Source organism: Prionailurus viverrinus, chromosome B1, assembly GCF_022837055.1.
Source record: "Prionailurus viverrinus isolate Anna chromosome B1, UM_Priviv_1.0, whole genome shotgun sequence".
Classification (NCBI taxonomy): Eukaryota; Metazoa; Chordata; class Mammalia; order Carnivora; family Felidae; genus Prionailurus; species Prionailurus viverrinus.
The window spans coordinates 99,188,758-99,212,068 of NC_062564.1; positions in this window are offsets into that span (position 1 = coordinate 99,188,758).

Consider the following 23,311-nt stretch of genomic DNA (forward strand, 5'->3'; position numbering starts at 1 on the left):
GAGTAAATATCCATTCCTTAATTTGCAAAGGGATAAAGATCATAGACTCTGGAACCTGATTGCTGGGGCCCAAATTTTGTTTTTTTTCCCCAGTAAGTTTTGTGACCTTAAGCAATTTACTCAATCACCCTGTGTCTTAGTTTACTCATTTGTAAATAGTACCACTAACTAGCTAATAACTAGCTCATATAGTCTCTATGAAAATAGACTGGATCATGTATTTAAAACTTTTGGAACAATGACTGACAAAACACAAGTGGTATGGAATTTTAGCTATTAGTATTAATATTATTATTAATAAAAAACACAAACATGTATTAGAGTGTCAATTTTGTGTTAAACACTATAACAGAGGATAAACATGTAAGATAAATAAGAACAGTTCCTGCACCAAAGAGTTTCAGGTGAGAGAAAACAGAGATTGGTTCATTTTAAAGATGACAAAATAAGGATACCAGGAGAAAATTTTATGGAAAGATATTTAAAGAAGGTGTGAATGTTTCAATTCTAAAGTACCTGTGTTGAAGACAAATGTGACTATCCAGACATTGAAGGTATGAGTAATTGCAAGCAACCAAAGATTAAAAAATCAATTTATATATTGAGAGATGCACACAGAAGGTGGCATTTAAGATTTTATTTTTTAAAGTTTATTTTTGAGAGAGAAAGACAGAGCATGAGTGTGGGGAGCTGGGTGGTGCAGAGAGAGAGGGAGACACAGAATCCAAACCAGGCTCCAGACTCCAAGATATCAGCAAAGAGCCCAATGCAGGTCTTGAACTCACAAACCTTGAGATCATGACCTGAGCCAAAGTGGGACACTTAACCAACTAAGCCACATAGGCGCCCCAGAAGATGGCATTTTAAATGTTAAGCAACAGGTATTAGGATCACAGTTCGAGGGAAAGGAGTCCAAGCACCAAAAGACTTTGAAGTAAAACAAGAAGCAAGCGTTAAGAAACCAGAAAACTGAGAGAAGCAAACCCCTCTTGGAGCAACTAGAAGCCAACGTGGCAAGACTAACCAAATGAAATTATTGAGCTACTTTCTCTAGATGTGAATCATTCTCTATGATGAGGGACATGCCTAGTCTCAGAATCTGGGAGTATAGTGTAGAAGTGGGAGAGTTTAGAGAAAATTCACAACTGACATAAGAACACTTGGCCCAAAACTAACAGGTATACAATCTTCTTGAACAATACATTGTCTATTTACAACATATAATTGTACTAAAACATTTTTTAGTCTCTAAACAGAGAAAGAAAAAGTGAGGAAAAGAGTTTTAAAGTATTGTATAAGCCATACATATATTACTTAATTATCATATGACCATGGCCACAAACATAGATATACTGGAAAACTGCAATACGGGACTGAAATATTAGGGTGTGCCAATATATTGTAGGTCCTCACTGTACTGCTTCAATGCTACACTAGGTTCAAGACATTCTCAAGCCTCCTTATTCCTCTAAAATGCTTGAAGTATAGCAGGAAATTAGTCAATGTGAATTGATGAATAACATGGGGACTGGCCAAATTAAACCACATTAATCTGGGAAAGATTGTCAACACCTGACTCCTCATAAAGCTATTTGCATTTTCCAAATAAGAGCTTGTTGATCCCAAATTAATGTCTAAATGGTAGAATTTCAAGTAATGTGGCAAGTTTTACATGAAAAAAGAAAAAGTGAAAAAAATAAAATGGAACAATTATGCATGGGAGTTTAAACAAGAGATTTGGCACTTTTCCTGTTTGACAGTTCCTTTGTTTCTTCCAAACTTGAGCACAAATGTTCTTTCAGAACTCCATGATTTATTTTGGCTTGTATCTCATTTCATAGCCATTCTTACGCTATTTACAGGAGTGGGGATGGAGGTAATTGGTCAAGAGTAGCTTTATATGTATGGGTAAAAATCGCTTTACATATTAGACAGGGTGCCTGGGTGGCTCAGTCAGTTGGGTGTGGGACTCTTGATTTCAGCTCAGGGGTCATGATTCCAAGGTCGTGGGATGGAGCCCCGATGGAGCCCTGCATCCAGCTCCATGCTGAACATGGAGCCTGCCTAGGATTCTCTCTATCGGCCCTTCTCCCCCACCTGTGCATGTGTACACACACGTACACACTCTAAGTAAGTAAGTAAATAAATAAATAAATTGCTTTACATATTGGAAGTGAGAGCTTATTTGTATTAAGAGAAATATTGGAAATATTAGATATGAAATAATAACAAAATTAATCTACAGGATGGCAGTTCTGATCAAAATATTTGGCTCATTTAATAATAGACATAGTTTACCAAACTGATCAGCATTTTTTCTCCAGATAAATTTAAGCAATGAAAGATCTTTCACCTGAAATGTTATTTCCCTGGAACTTATATCTTTTTAAATGCTCTAAAAGTAAGACATCTAACATAGTTAATATGTAACGAATATGTTGCGGTTCAGGAGTATGTCAACACTATATACTTTTAAAACACCTTAATTAGGTTTTTAAACTCTTCAGCCTAGGGGCGCCTGGGTGGCTCAGTCGTTAAGTGTCGGACTTCAGCTCAGGTTATGATCTCGTGGTCCGTGAGTTTGAGCCCCGTGTCGGGCTCTGTGCTGACAGCCTGGAGCCTGCTTCAGATCCTGTGTCTCCCTGTCTCTCTGACCCTCCCCTGTTCATGCTCTGTCTCTCCCTGTCTCAAAAATAAATGAAACGTTAAAAAAAAAAAAAAAAACTCTTCAGCCTATATTCTATGTGTAAGATGCTAATTGTTAAATGATACATTCTAGAATTCCCTCAACTAGGTGATTTCTAGAATTTTAGATTGGGTTTATTGGCAAAATACGGATCAACATGAGATTTTTTATTTTTTCATTGTTTAATCTGGACAGAGAGTCAAAAAAAAAAAAGCTCTACCAATTAATAATTAATTTTATTTTTGAAAAAAAAATTTAACATTTACTTATTTTTGAGAGACAGAAAGAGACAGCATGATCAGGGGAGGGGCGGAGAGAGAGAGAGAGAGAGAGAGAGGGGGAGACCAGAATCTGAAGCAGGTTTCAGGCTCCGAGATGTCAGCACAGAGCCCAACGCGGGGCTTGAACCCATGAACCATGAGATCATTATCTGAGCTGAGGTCAGACGCCTAACCAACTGAGCCACCCAGGCACTCCATAACTAATTTTATTTTAAAAATATAAGTAATTTTTCAACAAAAGAAATTAAAATCCCATAAAGTATAGGAATTATAAAAATCATTGCTTTTTCTAATATAATGGATATTGCCCTATAATAAACTCACTTAATATAAAAATTCATTCTGTTTTAATAGCATTGCAGACAACACATGGGAAAAACATTCCTCTTCCACTGAAAGCAATGAAAAAATTAACGTGATTCTAGTTAATTTTAGCTCTATCCCTACACAAATAATCTGGTATTGACCTTGTTAATAAAATAAAATGTATCTTTGGGTTACTGAAATAAATTTTTGAAATATACATTTTTTTTTTTTTTAGCAAGGGAGATGTTATTTCTGAGGAGCTATTTGCATGGCACTTTTATTGTTAAAATGATTTATAATTGCTTATTTAAATTATTCTCGTGCCATTAACTATCATCTTTGGTGCTACATACAAAAACAAAACAGATATATCTGAAAAATATGTACTTTTCCACTTTATTAGCATCTGTAAAACACATTATCATAGATTTATTATTAACTCATTAGAAAGAAATCTAAACATGGAGTTATGATTTTACTCTAGATATTTACAGTATTCATATTATAGCACTAGTAATATAAAATATAAAGTAACTAGGGATATTAGCATGGAAAAATATACAGCTATATATGCCTTATGTGTAAAAGTAAGCCAAATATAACTTTTATCATGTGGTAAACAATTTCATGTTTACACTAGATATATACCATGAGTCATTTGGATCAACTTCTTGAGGCATTTAAGAATTTCAAAAGATGGATAATTAGTGGAAAGAACACAGCTAATTCAAAGGAGAGGTAATGTTGAATAAATGTCTTAATCTAAGGAAGCTTTAAGTGACCTCGAGCAAAAATGTAGTTAGCCTGGTCAAAGTGAAAGGTAGAAAAGATAAGTAACAAGGGAACAAAGGTGTCACTGGAAATAGTACAGAAAATTCACCGGAGAGGAGAATTAAGTGGAGAGAAGGTTGAAATGTTCAAATGAGAAATGAATAGTATTTGACCTAATCCTATCTTTATAGATTGGAGAGTATATTATGTTTCTTGGAGATTCCACAAAAAAATTACCACATACCTGGTGACTTATACAAACAGAAATTTATTCCCTCACAGTTCTAGAGGCTAGATGTCTACAGGGCCACACTCCCACCCAAAGCTCTAGGAGAAAATTATTTCTTTCCTTTCTCAGCTCCAGGGGGCTCCCTCAGCTGGTAGTAAGTAGCATTACTCAAATATCTCCACCTCATCTTCACCCAGGCTTCTTGTGTCCTCTGTGTATTCTTTTCTGTCTCTTATAAGGACTCTTTAGATTTAGGACCTATCCTAATTCAGCATGCTCTCATCTCTATTCATTCCTTAATTCCATCTACAAAGACTACATGTAAGTAGTCACATTCTGAGATTCCAGTGGACATGAATTGAGGGAGGGAGAATGACACTATTCAACCCACTATAGAAAATAAAGAACTTTTTGTTAGCTTATGAAAAAGAATGGTTAAAAGAAAGTAGAAATATTGAGCACAGCATAGTCACAAATGTAACGTAAGTCTTGGTAATGCCAATATACAGAATGACATTTGTTATGAGGACCCGAGATATATGTATCAAGGAGCAGTGAAAATATCAGTCATCAGGAAAGAATGATGAATAATATCAGTCACTGTGTCCTCAGTTACAGGTGGTAGAATTGAACACATGTACTGTCCCTGTCCCTCATGATCCCTATAAAATGACAGAAAAGATGTAAAAATACACAAACTAAAAGATAGATAACAATAGGGTACCCTGTAATATAGGCAGCAAAAGATACCAATGAGGAGCAAGTTAATTCATGCCTCAAAATCACAGAAAATAGGTGAATGGGAGCTAGAAATGACAGATCATAAGATGAGGTGTGGGACTGGAAACAAGCAATAGATAATGTCTAAATTAAATCAAATAGAAATAAAAGCATATTATTTAGAAGTCAGAAATCACATACCAGAAGAAACAGCAAAGTATTAAGGGCAGGCGATGCAAAGATGAGGAAAGTTTCAGCAGAATACTGCTGATTTTCATTTTACACCTGTCAGTATACTTAATTTTTAAACTAGAATTATGAATAATGTTCATAAAGACTTAAATGTCATTAAAAGCAAATACAAAATAGCAATGAATAACTGCATACATTCAACATTAACTTGAGACAGGCACAATGCTTAGCACTTTATCTGTTCTGATTCATTTGGCATTTACAACAATCCTCAGAGGTAGATGACATTATTTTTGTCTCAATTTTATACATGGGGAAACAAGATAATTTGCACAGATCACACAGTTCTTAAGTGACAAAGACGGGATTCAAACCTAGGGCTTTCTGCTTCCAAATGCTCTTAATTGCTAGACCATAGAATACTGTGAACTGAAACCTTTGAGGACACTGAGCTCAGAGGTTGTGATTGGGGTATATGGCAAAGCAATCCTCTGGCGGCATCCTATTAACACTAGGTTAGAAGGGAAGGAGGCTACGTCAAAATGCCCAACAGGATATTCCCAGTTAAGAAACAATAAAGATGGAGAAATTTTAAGCCATAGGTCATTATGCTATAAAATTTAAGTGTATCTTATATATTGAATATAAGATTCTAAAATACCCAATCATCATTGTCTTAGAAAAGAGAAAGCATGACTAATAAATACTCTTCCTGTTTCTTCCTAAGTGTGACCTAATAGGGGATCCTTAGTATTTTCCAGTTTTCACTGGGCAGCCCCACTTTATGTTTCTTATGCTATAATTTTTACCAGTTTAATAAGTTGATGTCCCAGCATAATTATTAATGCATCCTCATTCATTCTCAATAGTGTCATAATATATGATAAATTATATAGCTCCCTATATAATTTATGGAAGCTGCAATCGTTGGCACTTAAATATTGACAATTTTGGAATTCTAGAAGCAAGGCACTTGTTCTTCCGAATCATCTGTATAATGTAGAACTTCTACCTGTTCTGACAATCTTCTGGCTCTTTAATTTAAATGTTTGATAGACAATGGGACTTAGGCAGCTCAATCACCTCTCCCCCTTTTTTTTGGTAGAGGGTTTAAATCTTGGGATCAGGCCAGGCATCTTCCTACTCCCCCTTCTGACTCCCAATCTAATTAGGTTTCAAACAGAGGAACACCTAGGTGTCTCTTAGCTTTAAATATTTAAATATACTCTTGGGTTTCCCAGCAATTTACACCCCAAACTTCAGCACAGACTTGTAAATCTCTAAACTGTGTGACATTCCACCCCCCTTCCCTTCCTGTGAGATTAGTGGCTCCTGTGGGGAAAGGGACACTTGTAAGTTCTAAGATTTACAAGAGTGCTGTGCTTTCTAAGGTGTAAATTGCGAGGAAACTCCAGAGTGCCATTAAACATTTAAACTTGGTAAGCATCATGCCCCTTTATCCTCTGGGGCAGCAGTTACTGAGAAAGAGCAAGGGGAACAAACAGTTGGGTCTCCAAGTCTGTCACTAAAGTGTGAAACCAGTATTGGAAGCATCCTGGATTCAGTAGCAGAAATACAAGCATATCCTTCATGACTTGTTCTTTTAGTTGTCATGTTAAGAATTTAACATGATCAATTATTTAACACATAACTGGCATGAGCCTAGTTTTTAAATGGTTGAAGCACATATATCATTTAAACAGTACAGTTATTAAAAATGTGCTTAATGTCTATTCCCTCGCCATTAATTTCATCCATATTATTATAAGTACATGTAATAACTGAAACTTGAAGCAAATTTATAAATTGCTTTGCCTTAAACAATATATCTATAGATTGAAAATAGAGAGGACCATGGAGAGTGGCTTGCCAAAAGTCACAAAGGTAGCGAGCGCCAGTTGCATTAAATAAATAAATTTCATAAGGGAAGGTCTTTCTAATTTATTTTGACTTCTGGAGTAGAATACGTTCTCTGCACAAGATTTTCACAGCCATCCAAGAGAATGTTGAAAAGGCTGTGGCCAAAAATACTGTTCTTGACCCAAAGATATTCATATAAAGACCAAAATGCAGGTGTTATTGTCCCAGTGCCCATTTTGTGCTGTGAAGTTGGGCCCCAGGATTTTCTCTAGAAGTCATAGTTCTACTTGCCAAATTTATCACCTAAGACTCCCAGGTGCAAATATATACACACAGAGAAATAACCAATTTCAGCTGAAATGTTTCTTGCAGTTAAGTCAATGTTGTTGCCTTTGGCTCCTAAATCTCCATTTCTCCTTCACCTACTTTGAATGAGAAGGAGGTGACAAACGGTACTATTCCAAATGATGAAATCCTAACAACACAATTTCTCCATTCTGGAAAACTGGATAGAATGACTTTATTTTCAAATAATCATACCCCTCTTTTCTAGGCAGGATTACCAAAGCATAGGACAGAATTTACTGGAGGTTTGGAGTTTCAAATCCAGCAGCACTAGAAGTAAAGGGAAATGGAAAAACAGATGTAATTGTGAAACTTCTTGTTGCCAAAAGAAACATGAAACTACTGACATGTTCTCTCTCTTTCTTTTCTTCCTTTGTGTCTTGGTTTGCTCCAGGATCTCCTCATGTCAGCCCTGGGGTCTTCTAAGATCTTGGTTACCTTCATGTGGAAAGTGTGTGTGTTCCATATTAAACCCTTCTTTGTTCCCATATTGTCCCTTTCCATGCCTTAATCTCCAAACTATTATTACTTCTATTTGGAGCTTCCAATATTTATTTCAGTTTTCCTCCCTTCTTTTCTCCTTTTAGTTTAGTTGTTTATGCAACTTAATTTTTTTTTTCTGTTTCATTGTTATTTTTAACTTTTACTTTCTTCTCTCCTGTTTATGCTTTTTGGAAACTGTTTGAAATAAATTTTAAAATATGTATTGTAGCCTTTCTAGTTTAATTTACTTTTCTACAGACTACCTCATCATTTTTTCCTTACGTATCTTTCTTTCCATTTTCATTTTTCCAGATGTTTTGGAGGATGTTTGAGAACATGGAATTTGGAGTTGACTAGTGTGGTTCAAATCTCTTAGCATTCTCCAATTCTGTAATTTACTTAACCACCCTAAACCATATTTTCTTCATGTATTAAATTGAGATAATGATACTTGACAGTGCTGTTGCAAAGATTAAGTATAATAATGTTTGAAACAGTTGATCAGAATAGTTGGCTTGTAGTACACACTCAATAAATATTATTACTATAGTAATCTATAAGACAGAGGGAAAGAGGGAGTATATCTTTTATTTCCAAGGGAAAAGAGTGAAATTTGGGAAATGTTAACATTTAACTGGAGATGAAAAAGTCTTACAGTATACATGCAGTGTAATTTTACGAACACGCCTTGAAGGTGTGCTTGGAATATAACTTGCAGAAGGTATCACAGTGCTAAAATAAGAACTTGAGTTGTAGGGGCGCCTGGGTGGCGCAGTCGGTTGAGCGACCGACTTCAGCCAGGTCACGATCTCGCGGTCCGTGAGTTCGAGCCCCGCGTTGGGCTCTGGGCTGATGGCTCGGAGCCTGGAGCCTGTTTCCGATTCTGTGTCTCCCTCTCTCTCTGCCCCTCCCCCGTTCATGCTCTGTCTCTCTCTGTCCCAAAAATAAATAAACCTAAAAAAAAAAAAAAAAAAAGAACTTGAGTTGTAGACCCAGGAAAGTTTTTGTTCAAGTCACTACTCCCTCCCTTAATTTGTTATGCAGATGTAATCAGATTACTTAACTTTTTGATCCTCAATGTTACATATGTTAAATAGATAATAACACATTATCTTGTGGGTTGTAAGGATTACACACAAGGCTTGCAAAGCTTCTATCACGTTGTCTGATCTATTATATATATTATTGACTGGGGAGTGAGTTTGAAAAGTTTTCACTTGTATTAAGAAAAACATACATATACATACGAATTTCATTGAACCAAAAGGACACATTTTCTTTCTATATGCATTGACATTGGTATTCCTTCCACACATTCTGTATAGAGGCAACTGAAATGAATGAGTTATACTCAAACTTGGAAGAACCGTTTAATATCTTTTTAAATCACGTTATTCAGTAAATGCTTCAAACTGGGCATAATCTAAGTGTATATATATATGGACAGTCAAAAAGTTATACAATGAATCACTTCTAATGGTTCCTTCCTGTGGGTTTCTGGTTTATTTTCAAGAGAAATTTCTATGGAAGGGCCCGACAGGTAGGCTGAGCTTTCTGGATTTGTCAAGCAGATCACTGGTCTATAAACCTATAGACCAAGTCTTAAGTGACACATTTTAAGACTAGTCAACACCTAAAGGATGAGCTATTGTCTTGGAGGCATCTTAAAATCACATAGTAGCATGTAAACCATTGGACACTAAGTTGAACCACAAATTTTTGGTTTGTTCTTTTTTAAGTCAAAATTTGGCCTTCACATTTATGCTGAAAATGACTTCACACATGTCTTTTCTTGTACCAATATTTTACTGCCATAAGAAAAAATAAGTATTTCTGAAATGGGTGAATTAATATTTAAGATTTTGTGAAGTCATTCTAGTTCTGCTGATTTTGTATTAAAAGTATAATTAGATGACAAAATTGGCTTTATAGTGACAAATATTAAATATCAATCTTCTGTTTTTGTATGTACTGGGAATTCAAGGATGACATAAAGATTTTAAGGTCTTAATTTTGAAATGAAGTGAGCAATATTATTACTCTATGAAAAAGTAATCACATGCCCGCCCCTCTTCTAAAAGCATCAGTTATTTTGATTAATTAACCCTCAAAATATTTTAACTACCTACTGTGTCAAATTCGTGTTATCCCCATTTTCACAAAAGAGGACACTGAGGCAAAAGAGTTGAAGTAATTTCCCCCATGATTACACAGATGAAAAGCAATATAAGGGGATTCCAATCCAGTCAGTCTGGCTCCAGAATTCAGGATAATAATAATATAAATTTACACAGAGCATATTCCTTAAAATTAAGATGAAGATAGTCCTTTTCATATACATTTAAGAAAAATAACATTTAATATAAATATAAATCTTGCACAGTTATATTCCTTTGAAATGAAAGAAACCTTAAAAGAAAATTGAAACAATATGCCTCCCAGGATTGATAAATTAATGCAACACATGATCTCTAGGTCTCTTAAGCCTAATTAGACAGTACCAATATCATTTATCTAGTATTAAAATCTCTAAGACTGCTAAGAAAGCTTGTTAGTGAGTGAGTCAGACAACCCAAGATCAGGAAGAAATGGTACCTCATTAGTTGGTACCAAGTAAGTTAACATACCTATTATTACTGCAGCAAGGCAATTATTCTTCTTGGTTAGAGAAATGTCCTTACCTAGAAAATTATTACTGATGTTTCAACCCATAGATGACTTAAAACCTCATTAGGTCATAGGCTGGTTTAGCAGCAGATATGAGAAAGTGAGATATGCTGGTTTGGAATTATGAAAGAAGACATTTTTAAAAAAATAATAGCTACTATGCCAACTGATTTCTGAAGCTTAAGAAAGTCATGTCTCTCTTATTCTTTTATAATTTATTTAGGATTTGTGAACTATTTTATAAAAGTGTTTAATACTTCTACTTGACTGTCATCTACCTGGGCCTTAATTTTTTCTCCTCCCTTTAATGATTATTAATGAAAATCTCCTATAAAGGAAATGAATTCTTTTCACTGACAAAATCTGATATAAATAAAAACATGACTGATGATAAAGAGGTGTAGAGATAATTTTCATATATAGTTAATTCTCACCATACTTTCCTGATGATGAAATTTCCTCCTCCTTATTCCATGGAGAGCAGGATAATCCCACAGTCCTCTTCATTATGGCCCTTAAATTCATCCACTATTGTGTGCATATGATGCCTGCATGTTGGAAGCACTGTCTGATATAAGAGATTTCTTCGTGGAGGATGAAAAGAGGTTATATCTTTCATTGTTTTCATCTTTATCCTGAGAAAATATGGAAGATATTTACCATGAGAAAGAGCAAAAAAGACCGACTCATGTTTCACGGATAAATATCTAGTTTCCCAAGCTATTATATTTTGCATAACTATATTTTTTACCCTCTGGAAGTATATCAGGATTTTATACTGCATGTTTTGGGAAGAAAGAGGGTTGGCACATTGTGCTGTGGAAGGAAGTAAATGTCTTAACAGTCACTGTGGGAAATCAAATAGCTGTGTCCTGAGTTAGGAGATTATAGGGGACACATTCCAAAGCAGAACACTGCTTTCTGGCCTTGCTGAAAACAGTGGGCTGTGTTTTGCTTATCTAGTTAATATATATCTAGTGGTTGAGTCCTGCCTGTGCTCATGAATTCCTTAGACCTTGTTATGTATGGAATATCTTATCTTGTTTTCCACCCTGCTTTCTACATCTGCTCTATTGTAGTCTTGGGAATGCCTTAACTTGTTTCTGTGCACACTTTCAATACACTCTTACTGGCACATAGCCCTCTGATGTACTGAGGATTATTTCCATAAATATATGCTTAATAAATATGGGAGCTTGAGAGCAGCTCGGGGAGACTTCCCTTAACCTTCCTCTCACTTCTCTTGACTTGCAGAGTCTTGAATAATCCTTTCTGCCACTCTCAGCTTTGCTGGGGAAAGCTGGAAGCCAAACCCACAACTCACCATCCTGTAATATTGGATAGTTAATATGATAGATATAGATGGGGAATATGAGGAGACCTAGGCATACTTTATACTCTAAGGATGCTCATATTTAAAATATTTTCCTGACTTCATTTGTCTCTGTGATAGCTGTGTAACACTGACTTTCATTCCTTCCTCTGCCCCCCAAACTAATACCTGCTAAAATAATGCCCACATCAACTAGGTAAAAACTGTTTTTGGGGTGCCTGGGTGTCTCAGTTGGTCAAGTGTCTTGAGTTCGGCTCAGGTCATGATCTCACGATTCGTGGGTTCAAGCCCCGCATCAGGCTCTGGGCTAACAGCTCAGAGCCTGGAGCCTGCTTCAGTTTATGTCTTCCTCTCTCTCTGCCCCTCCCCTGCTCTCTCTCTCTCTCTCAGAAATAAACATTAAAAATTTTTAACAAAAGACCGATTTTGTTTATACAAAATTATGTTTACACAAAATTTTTTATACAAAATTGTTGATAATTACATTTGAGTCTCTATAAAAGTTTCTGGTATAAAAGAAGCATAATAAAATTATTGTCAGTAAATGAGAATTCCTAGAGAAAAACCTAACAATATCATTTATCCTAACATATCTTACAATTAACAGACCACAGTACCAGAAATTTTTAGAAGTAGACCATCTTCTTACATTAGGTTCATTTTGTTTGTTTATTGCTATTTGTATATTATAAGAATATATCTATCCCATGTTATTGGAAGAGTGCAATTCATGAGTGAAATTCATTTTGACAAAAAGCAAAAATATTGATTCATGTGAAACTAAAGAGTAACAACCAACAAAATTCTCAAGCTTAGGTGGACTAGTGTAGTTGAGATACCAAAGGACTAACTCTGGCTGGCAGACACCAAGCAAACTTTCTGTTCCTGTCTAAATTTTACTAGATTTCATACATTTTGCCTGGTTCTAGAGTCTATATGATTGGCAGTTGCCCTGGCTGGATTAGTTGTTAAATGCTTGACCTGTTACCACTAAGGAGCTGAATTGATAGCAAAGAGAATTAGACACTTAGGGGTAGGTGTATGAAAGAGTAGGGTGAGTGGTTTGAAAAAAAAAATTAAAAACATTGAGACAGATATACTTCTACTACATAATATTGTTAACCCTAAAACAAGGCTATGATAAAGCTGTGCTTTTTGGTAGACATTTGATTTTTTACAAAATAACCATCCATTAGTACCATGCATGGCGTACTAGATGTGGTTCTCACATAGTATAAGATGCCTAGAATTCCTCTAAAGACTAAGCTTCTGAAAATGAATTCAAAAGATCAGCTCCATCAGAAAGTCTTGGGTCAGTAGTTACAATGCAAACTTCTCTGTCCTACTCCAGAAGTATTGAATCAGAATTTTGAGGGTGGAATAAAGAAATCTATATTTTAATAATCCCCCAAATAATTTTTACACACTTTGAAATCTTGTTCTGAGAAAGGTCAAACATACTTCCTGGTTCCTGACGTGTCAGGCCAAGCACTCAATACAAGTTGAAATGATACAGTGTTTTGGTATTATCCAAAGTGTGATCATACACCTAGGCATTGCCTGAATCTATCATATATCAGATGGTAGCAAATGTATACTTTCAGAACGTGTGCCTTCAAATGTCTACAGAGTTAGATCAGATGATCTTATTTAATGCTAACATAGAAACAACATTTACAGCTGTTTCTTATAAATGTTCAAAATTTGAAATAAGTTGATATTTTAAATAATTTTTCCTTTTGTTTTTTTCTGTTTCTCCTAGGAATTACCTCAATTAATAGATCTTACTCTCAGTTGCAAAACTAAACATTTGTAAACATGCCAGGCTGTGTCTCTTTTCCAGCTGAATCCATTTGAATCCATGAAGTTATTTGGCTTCTACTCCAAATACTCAAGCAGCACAGGTCTTGTTAAAATTGGCCCAATCATGTACAGAAGTTTGTGAAGCATTCAGTAAATCTTATTCTATTTTAAAATTTGTAACCAGATCCCTCATTGGGTGTGTCTCATTTAAATTGGTTATATTTCTAAACAAAAGTGTTATATGTCCCAATGAATATTCTAATAGTATGTAAGCCAAAACCTAAAGTATGGTGCAAAACAACCTTGTTCTCTGCTATTTCCTAAGTATACAGATTAAATTTTCTTGTCTTGAATTTCATATACTTTTCTAATAATAATAGAGAAACTAGCTTATACCACAATCAGTCCTACTTTTGATAATACCACATTCTGGATGAAAAAAAAAAGTAAGCATTCCTCTAAATCCACTGAATTACAAAACTAAAATTATAATTGTGTTCCACAGTAGATAGAGGCACTATTTCCCTTTACAGATAAGTCTACAAAAATAAATAAACAAATAATAAATAAATTTTCTTATTAAAATTTCAATGGAATATACTTAGAAAGTATATATGATTAATGTAAATTAAATATAAAGATAAATTTAAAGCCTTCCCTCTGCCCTTTGGATATTCGATGTGACTGAAATGCTCCAAGAACACTCATGATGCAAATCTGATCAAGAACATAGAATAACATATGCCATACCACATAGTTGGTCTATGCTACTCTATGCTACAAAATTGTACAGCTCTCATATTTTAACCACACTTTACAGTAAGGGGAGAATAGTACATGGTGAAAATTCACTGAAGATATATGTCAAAATCACCAATAGGCCAAATATATTGAAAAAGTATCCATATATATATATATATATATATATATATATATAATTTGTATACATACAATTTGTATATGTATGTATAATATATTTATATATATTATGTATATATTATGTATATATGTACATATTATGCATGTATATATTATGTATACATATACATAATATTATATATATACATATATTTGTATGTATGTATAATATATATATACACACATAATTTGAAGTAAAATGACAGAGTTTTACTGGCTGGTGTAACATACAGAACAAGAAAGCTTTAGAGGGTCATGTGTTTAAAATGTTTGAGAAACAGGGTTTCACAGGGTCAAGTTAATTACAGGCATGGCTCCAAATCCACCTCATTAAGCATAGACATTGGCAGCTCTCAGAGTGTGAAGTTGGGAGATGACTAGAGTTGGCTTCACCTCCTAAATCATCCCTCATTAGAGCTAGGAAATTCAGGCTGTATAAAAGTTCTTCCCTAGAATACGAAAAAGTCAAATCTGACTGTTTAGAGCATCTGTCCACTGCCTCGTGAGAGGAAAATTTTTCTCTTTTTCCATTGTCTTAACTCAACATGCTCTTTTCACTTTTAATATATCTCTCCAGTTTTTAGGGATAGGAATTACGCTTCACTTTTTTCATTCTTTTTTCTCTTTCACGTATGTGGGCTTTTTTCTTTTCCCAGTACATTAAAGTTGATAATTTAAATGCAATCGAAATTATACAAGCAAAGCCTCTGCTAGTCATTTGAGTTGAACCAATTTACATCAGTCAACTAAAAGAAAAAAGGTGGGGGCAGGGAAGGACATAGAATATTCTTTTCCCATCTCTTTCCTATTATAGTTGACATTTTCCAGGGAATGAGGAGTAATTATAAACTACAACTTCAAGAAGAGTTTAGGGGAAAAATCGCTTAATGCTATAATTTGTCAGCTCAGGACTACCAAATTCTCAATAATATGAATGGAGCCGGCCCTTCAGGCAGTTTTCCAGGGATGGCAGACCTCCTCTAATACTTTTTTTTTTTTCTTCACATTAAAAATGTCAGATTACCTAAAAGACCAACAGACAAATGTTTCAATATGACTTGGGGATAGTCTTACCTTATAATCACCTATACAATTATTAATGCCATATTTTTATATTGCATGTTAGTCAAAAGGTGGACAAGACTATATTTAAAAATTTGGGGGGATAAAATTTATAGTGTCTTTTATGAAAGGTGTTTCACTGAAACTACAAAAAAATGTAGATCCTTTCCTTTCAAATAGCATGATGAATATATCTGTGACTTTTCTCATGGAACTTTAAAATACACAAAGACCTGAGCTAATAAAATTGCTTCAGAATAACAACTGGGCAGTGGATTATAAAGTTTGCACCAGTTCATGCAGTCATTCATTCATCAACATTAAGCACCTATCTTACGTCAAGCACCATGAGAGCTTTGAAGATTTAAAGAAAAATAAGCCATGCACTTTTCTTTAAGAAGTGCATGATTTATTGAGATAGACGGACACATAAATAATTATAGTCACTGTTGTAAGTGCTATAATGCAGACATTGGAAAGTTTTATGCAAGTCCAGAAGACAGGGCAGCACATTTTGTCTGCGGAAGTAAAGAAAGTCTTGGGAAGTTCTTAAAGAGAAAAGAGAGATGCTACATTAGTGGTGGGTGTGGGAAAGGGGGAAGGCAGCAAGGAGGCACAGAAACAGAAAGATGTAGGGAAAGGAAATAGGACTTCTGAAGACATGTTTGTGTTTAGCATGGCTGGCATGTGAAGAGGAATCTTACAAAGGTGACATTGGTAAAGAAAAGTTGGATGGAGCATTCTTGTGAATACTTGGGAGAGACTGCTAATATAACACAGATCATGGACCAGGAACAGAACTATGAAAGAGGCCAGAAGGCATTCTGTCACCATCATTTTAGGATCAGGCTTCCATTCCTAAGCCTCATACATAAGAAAATCTACTTTTGGAGGTTGAGTGTTCAAGAATCTTGACCCATGTCTGAAAATTTAGTGAGAAAAGGAGAAGTCAAAATATTTCTTTTCAAAGCAATAAGGAGATTTTGGTTTGGTTTTATTTGTTGAAAGAGGAAACTTGTCTACACTGTTAGAGAAAATTGTTTCCTTGTGCTAAAATCAATTAAGCAGGGTATTAGTTTGGCAAATGAGAAGAAAAACTACAAGCTGAAATGTATTTGTTTGAGACTATGTAGATCAAAGGAGCATTTTACTAGACAATATAAGGGATGGTCTGGAAGGAAGGAAGGGAAAGAGTCTATGAGATACTTTTTTAAAGTAGGGATTAAGGTTCACTTGCTGCTTTTCGAGTATGAATCTCAGCTCAAAATTTTCTTTTACTTGTGTTACTCTAATTTACTTTAGACTCTTAGCTCTGGGATATCAGAAAGCTAACCTTTAGTCTTTTTGATGAGCTCCCTTCCCACAACACTATGCTTTATTTCTGGGGTTCTCTTCACTGTTAAATTCTGGGATCACATCTTGGGTAGGAGGAAGGAGGCGCAGATAGGAAGGTGTCTCTAGTCTTTGATCATTTGTTTACACAAGATTTTAGAGATGCCTGCTACCCTCGTCCACCAAACTTCTTCAGGTTGGTGACTGCCTGATGCTTCCAGGTCACCCCAGAGGCCTGAAATTCATACACTGTGGTCCAAACTATATCATAAAGCTATTTGTTTCTAGGGTCTTACTTTCTCATTGATGAGTTGATTGTCACATTCTATGACACAAACACATTTTTTCTAGTTGTAACATGAAACCATTTCTCTCTAGAGTCTTGCTACCTCCTTAGTGAAGTTATTGGAACCCAGCTTGGCCTTTTTTGGCTCCTGAGATTTTTCTATTTTGGAGAAACTCACTTCCTTATGTAGTTGGGAAGCTCCACTCATAAACCGATTTCCATAGCAAAGGTTTAAATAATCTTTTGTGTTTTCTCTCAAGATCATCTATAGTGATTTATTGCTTAGACCATTTACTTTGGCAATTTACTACCTACCATATACTATCCCTTGGGCAAGGAAGTAGTTAGCATATCAGCGATCTATTTGAATGGGGAAAAGTGATAGGGAGAAACCTGTGAGGTGAATGAATTAAAATTTCAAAATACTATTTTGACAACTCATCTCCCAGTAAAATCCATGCTTCCTTAAAACAAAAATGATATTTGCTCCCACACCCAACCCCTAAGTTGAAGATGGAATTTATATTCCTGAACTCAATGGATTATTTAGGAAAGTGTATCTTACATTTACAGCATCACCTACTTTGAAAGCTGAGACTGTTCACAGGGTAAATTATTCAACTTGCTCGCCTGGGGTGGAGGATAATAATACTGCTGTATTGAGCACACACTCTGTGCCATGTACTCTGCTGAGTCTTTTACATGAATGATTTCATTTAATTATCACAGTAGCTATATGAAAAAGGTAATATCATTATCCTTTTTTTTTTTTTAACAGATCAATAAATGAGACAGAGACAGGTTACATAATTTTTCAAGCTCCAGCACTAGAAAGTATTGTAGTTACTGGTTGTGACTCCAACCAGTTAGTCTCTGGAGCCCATGGTCTTGACCACTATGCTATGCTAAGATATGAACTCCACACCTCTCAGGGAAAAACAGAGATTAAAAAAAAAACAAAAACAAGCAAACAAAAACAAACAAACAAAAACCCAACAAAACAAAACAAAAACACAGAATCAGTAGAATTTTCTCTGAGACTTGATAAGACAATCAGCCATCTTTAGTTTCAATTCTGCTGTGTAAGCATTCAATTTTGGTAGAAAGTAGGGGTTTAATCCCATGAGGAGTTTTTATTATGCCCTCTTAATACTGTTTGTTGTTTCTCTACAGTTTGGGTAGACTTTTATGCCTCCTGTCTAGAGGAAAGCCCTACTCTCTACCCTCACAGCTACTGAGTTTCTCCAAATAACATTCTCCAAACCCATACATCTTCTTCTCTTGGTATTTCTTTTAGAAACACTTCACTTAATCTCATCAGAGTACTTAAGACTTAAAACAACCTATTATCCTAGAAACATATTACCCTTAAAACATATTCAGAAAGGCCTGCTATCCTGTTGAACAGGAGGAAGTTAAAACAAAACAAAAATAAGACAAAAACAGGAAAGTAATTAAAAATAATAATAATAAACCCACACTTGTTTTAGTGGAGTATGTATGAAAGTGTATTTTTGTGTTGTTTGATCATTTATTAATGAGAACAAAAGGAACGATTGTCATAGATTCTGAGTCTAGAGTTCTCTCTTGTCTAGCAAGAGAGCAGGACACATGATGAAACACAAGAAATGGCTAATGTCTGGGAAAAGACAGGAGCCCCAAATAAGGGTCCTTGCCCCATTTTTATTAGGATCAGAAGGCTTACAAACATGACAATGGACACGCACAAAGAGACAATGAATCTATGAACATTAACTTGTGGACGTGAGGAAAAGGGGGTCTTGAAGATATTTGGGGTTAAGGGTTTGGGTTAATAGGAAGCAAAATCCTGATGCTGGGCAGTAGGGTGGAAGGTTGTTTACAGTGGACATGAGGCACCACCTCTGTTTATCTTAGCTAGCCTAGGGGATGAGACAGGTAGGGGAAATAACTTCAGAGTTAACAAGGCACCTTTTCTTTCCTTAATCATCTCCTCTCTGGGCTGCTTTACCTGCATCACAGCAGGTCTATAGTCCAATTTACCTGTTTACCTAACTTGCTTGTTTCTTCCTGTGAAAGCAGCTTTCTGCTGTAGTACTAAATTGGGGGTGCTTCCATCCTAAATATCTAATCTTGTTTATTTCCTTTACCTATGTATTGGACACCTTTGTGCCATTATTTTTGGGCTTTGCCCCTCCCTCTCTATTCTGGGGGCTCTACACCCCCTCTTTATTCTGAGGTGCCTTTGCACCTCCCTATTCTTGGTTTCCTTATCTTGTTTATCCAAACTCGGGCGTGAGCATCCTATGGCTTTGTAATTCTTTATGCCTTTTTAACCCATTGATGTAAGCCCAGGGAATTTCTAAGCTTATTCCCCACAAACGATGTTCAGAATTTTGTGAGAATTAGGACGCGATTCTAATGGTGCCATTTCAATTCTAGTGGTGCCATTTCAACACCAAGATATCAAAGCAGCTCACCAAGTTGGAGAAGAAAGGCTTTTACATACTTCCAGGTTGAAACCAGAATTTCTTTACCAACCCATCCTGTGACAAATGTGTGTGCACAGAGGGACAGCATCCAGTAGAGGCTGTGCCAAGAAGAGTAACATTATCATAGAGAGCTCACATCCCTAGGACATAGAGGGGAGACCAAGCCAGGCTTAGTTCTGGATTCATCTGAGACCCCTCATTCTGGATACTCTTGAATATAATGGGAATAGAATGAAGGAAAGTGGACCTTGAATATTAGATGGAGGGTTACAGTCATTTCAATTTAGGCCCTAAGATAAAAGTGGCTTTCATTAGAGTGCAATTCTTGTGATGTACACATTATGCTATTGGACAGAGGAACTTAAACTGATCTAGAAAAATAGCATCTGATATGAGACAGCATTTGTGTTTCAGGAACAACAGAAAAAAAATCTATGAAATGATGAAAATCTGTACTAGGAGAGTAGTAACAAAAAACAAATTTATAATTTAGAGACAGTTGTGAGATGTTAACTTATTGCATGTGGAACATCAAGAAGAGGAAGAAACTGGAGGTGATTGCCATGAAACTACATATATGGTGATGCTGTAAACCAGTATGAGAAATATAAGAAGTAAAGGAACATAATTTCCAGGGAAGACAATGAATTCCATGTGGGACCCATTTATTTATATTTCCTGTCCAATATCCTACAAAAGATAGAAATTGGCAGTTAGGAACTTGATAATTAATAAGCTCAGTAAAGAGATCAATGGTAGAAAATTGAGTGAAAAGAAAGAAAATGTCATTGGTGAACAAGTGGGTTAGTAAGCTACCAAGTTAATTATATAATCAAGAGAAAAACCATGTAAAATATAAGAAAATGACCCAAGATGGAATGGTAGGAGATGAGAACATTCAAAGAACGGATTTAGGAAAGGAGGCAGAGGAGGCCTGATCACAGAGAAAGTTCTGGGTAGGAGAAGGCTAGGAAAAGAATTGGAAACCTGATGCCACAACATGAGCATTTAAAGAAGTAGGAAGCCGCGATATAATGTCACAGAGAGATCAAATAAGATGAGAAGTGAGAATGTGTGTGTTAGATTTTGGCGGTCGTTAAATCAATGGGAGGGATTTTTCTAGAGTGATGTACATAAATGAGATTATAAAAAGTTGTTGAGGTAGTAAAGATCAGACTATGGATTGTACTTTTAAGAAGTCTGTGTATGAAGAAGAATGATTTGGGAATCCACCAAAAATACTAAGAGAATTTTGAAAAAAATTAATATTTTTGAATATTATTTTTGAAATAGAAGCTAGAAATTTACCCACTTCAGATGGAACATAGAAAGAATAAATCCTAAGAATAAAATTTATTCCATAGATTTATTTGATTGTCATAAAAGCTAACTCTATACCACCACTTTTCAGAGGATCAGAAACATCTTGCCATAATACATTATAATGACCAACATATTTGTCTTTGTAGCTCTCTTCCATTTCTCTGAGTATACATATTCTTAATCTTCAGAATCTGTTTCTGTATCAGAAATTTATCTTACCCCAGGGAAAAACCTATTCCGGGGACAGTGTTAAAATATCTAAGAGCTTAAGTGACCCAGTCTAAACAACTGTATTGCTATTTTTTTCTTCATTGGGTTTAGCTCTATAAGGTGCTGTAACCACATTCTTACTTTACCTGCCTAGTCTAGTAACTGATGCTCTTTCTTGAATACCGGAGTGTCTAAGAACCCATGATAATTTCTTGCTAGATCTCCCTGAGTGTGTTTTGTTTGAACTATTGCCAACACACTCTTCAGATGAATACCTGCCTGCATTGAGAACACCTAAATTCCTGCATCTTTTCAAAGGGCTAGTCTCATTTCTGAATTCTAAGATTTCCCATGCAAGCCTGACTCTAGTGGTTCTGAACCTGGAATCTGACTTGTTCAGACTCTTCTTTATGTCTTTTTCCTCCTTTCTTATTCTATAAGTTTTCAGAATGATGGGTTTAGTGATGAACTGGGAGTGGAGGCGGTTGTCATATTTCTAGATGGGGGGAGAGATCAAGTTCCCTGTTGTTCATGACGGTCATGTAAGTAAAGAACAGTTACTTTCTAGGCCATTGTAAGTTATTTTCTTCACCAATTTTTAAGCATTACAAGGAAAGAGTAAAAAGTCCAAACTTGAGAAAAGAAAACCTAAAGGGTCAAGAAAAGTTGCACTTCTCTGCAATGTAGAAACGGGGAAATGTAGACTAAGGAGATGATTATAAGTAAGGGAAATAGTACACGGTATTAAGAAGTGGTAGAATAATATCAGCTGTGCTACAGCAGACTTACTGTATATTGACACTGCTTTATTTGGTATGCCATATTTGGAAAAATAATCACCTAATATTGCTAGACTTTTGTGAAGTGAAAGGAAAAAAAAATATTTGCCTTCATTTTGGAGTCTTTGGATGAAGGACCCTATTATATGCTCACATTATCATTAATGCACAGGAAAACATATCCCATTACTTCAAGTGGTTTAGTGGCCAACATGTACATTTAATATGGGTTTGTCTAAATCAGTGTCCATGTGCACTGTTAAACAGGAAAAAAAAAAACCAAAAAAACCCATAAAAACAAGAAAACAAAACTTCCACTAGTTTGGGCTAGAATAATTGAGCCCATTTATACTCAACAGTCTACTGGCAAGTGACCTGTATAGCCTGCTGAGAGAAATCAGTTTGATGTGGGCCTTCTCCCAATGTCTGTAGTTATTGGAAATACTTCCCTGTTGTTATATCTCTTAGTTTTACATCCCATGTAGAGCTTACTCTCTCTTAACTCTGCATGGGCAGGATGAATTTTGAAAAAAAAATTATTGCAATCTGACTATCCTTTGGTGGATAGTCATCATATCTTTTTCTGATTTAGTCATTTTATTTGTCTGTGGTCATGGTACTAGGGTCTTCTCTATCTTCATGAATGATTAAAAGTATAATCTTCTCTGAAAACTGTGTGCTAAATTTATATCACATTAATAATCTAGTAATTATTGCGGCACCTGGGTGGCTTCGTCAGTTAAGTGTCCAACTCTTGGTTTCAGCTCAAGTTATGATCATATGGCTTGTGAGTTCGAGCCCCTGTGCTGACAGCACAGAACCTGCTTGGAATTTTCTCTCTCCTTCTGTCTCTCTCTCTCAGAATAAATAAATAAAAGAAATAGGTAATTATTATTTAAGGCAATTACTGTATCTTAAAACATGAAATATTCCCTTCCATAGAAGGGTACAATTGAGCAAAAAGTTAATTAAGAACAAAAATGATGAAGTAATGATTCAATACTTCAATATTTTAATCAATGCAGGCTCTTAAACCAAATAATCAGACCCAATACAAAATTTTAAAGCTCAACTTACATGATTTCATAAAGAAATATATTAATGTTTAATGAGTCACATACTTTTAATTGTCTTACCAAAAGAAAAATGTGCTAGTCCACAATTAAGTGAGTAGATCATGTTTTTACAGAATGCTTACAACTCACACTGGGGAGGCTGTTTTGAAAGGATTACCTAATAAAAAGGGAGAAATAA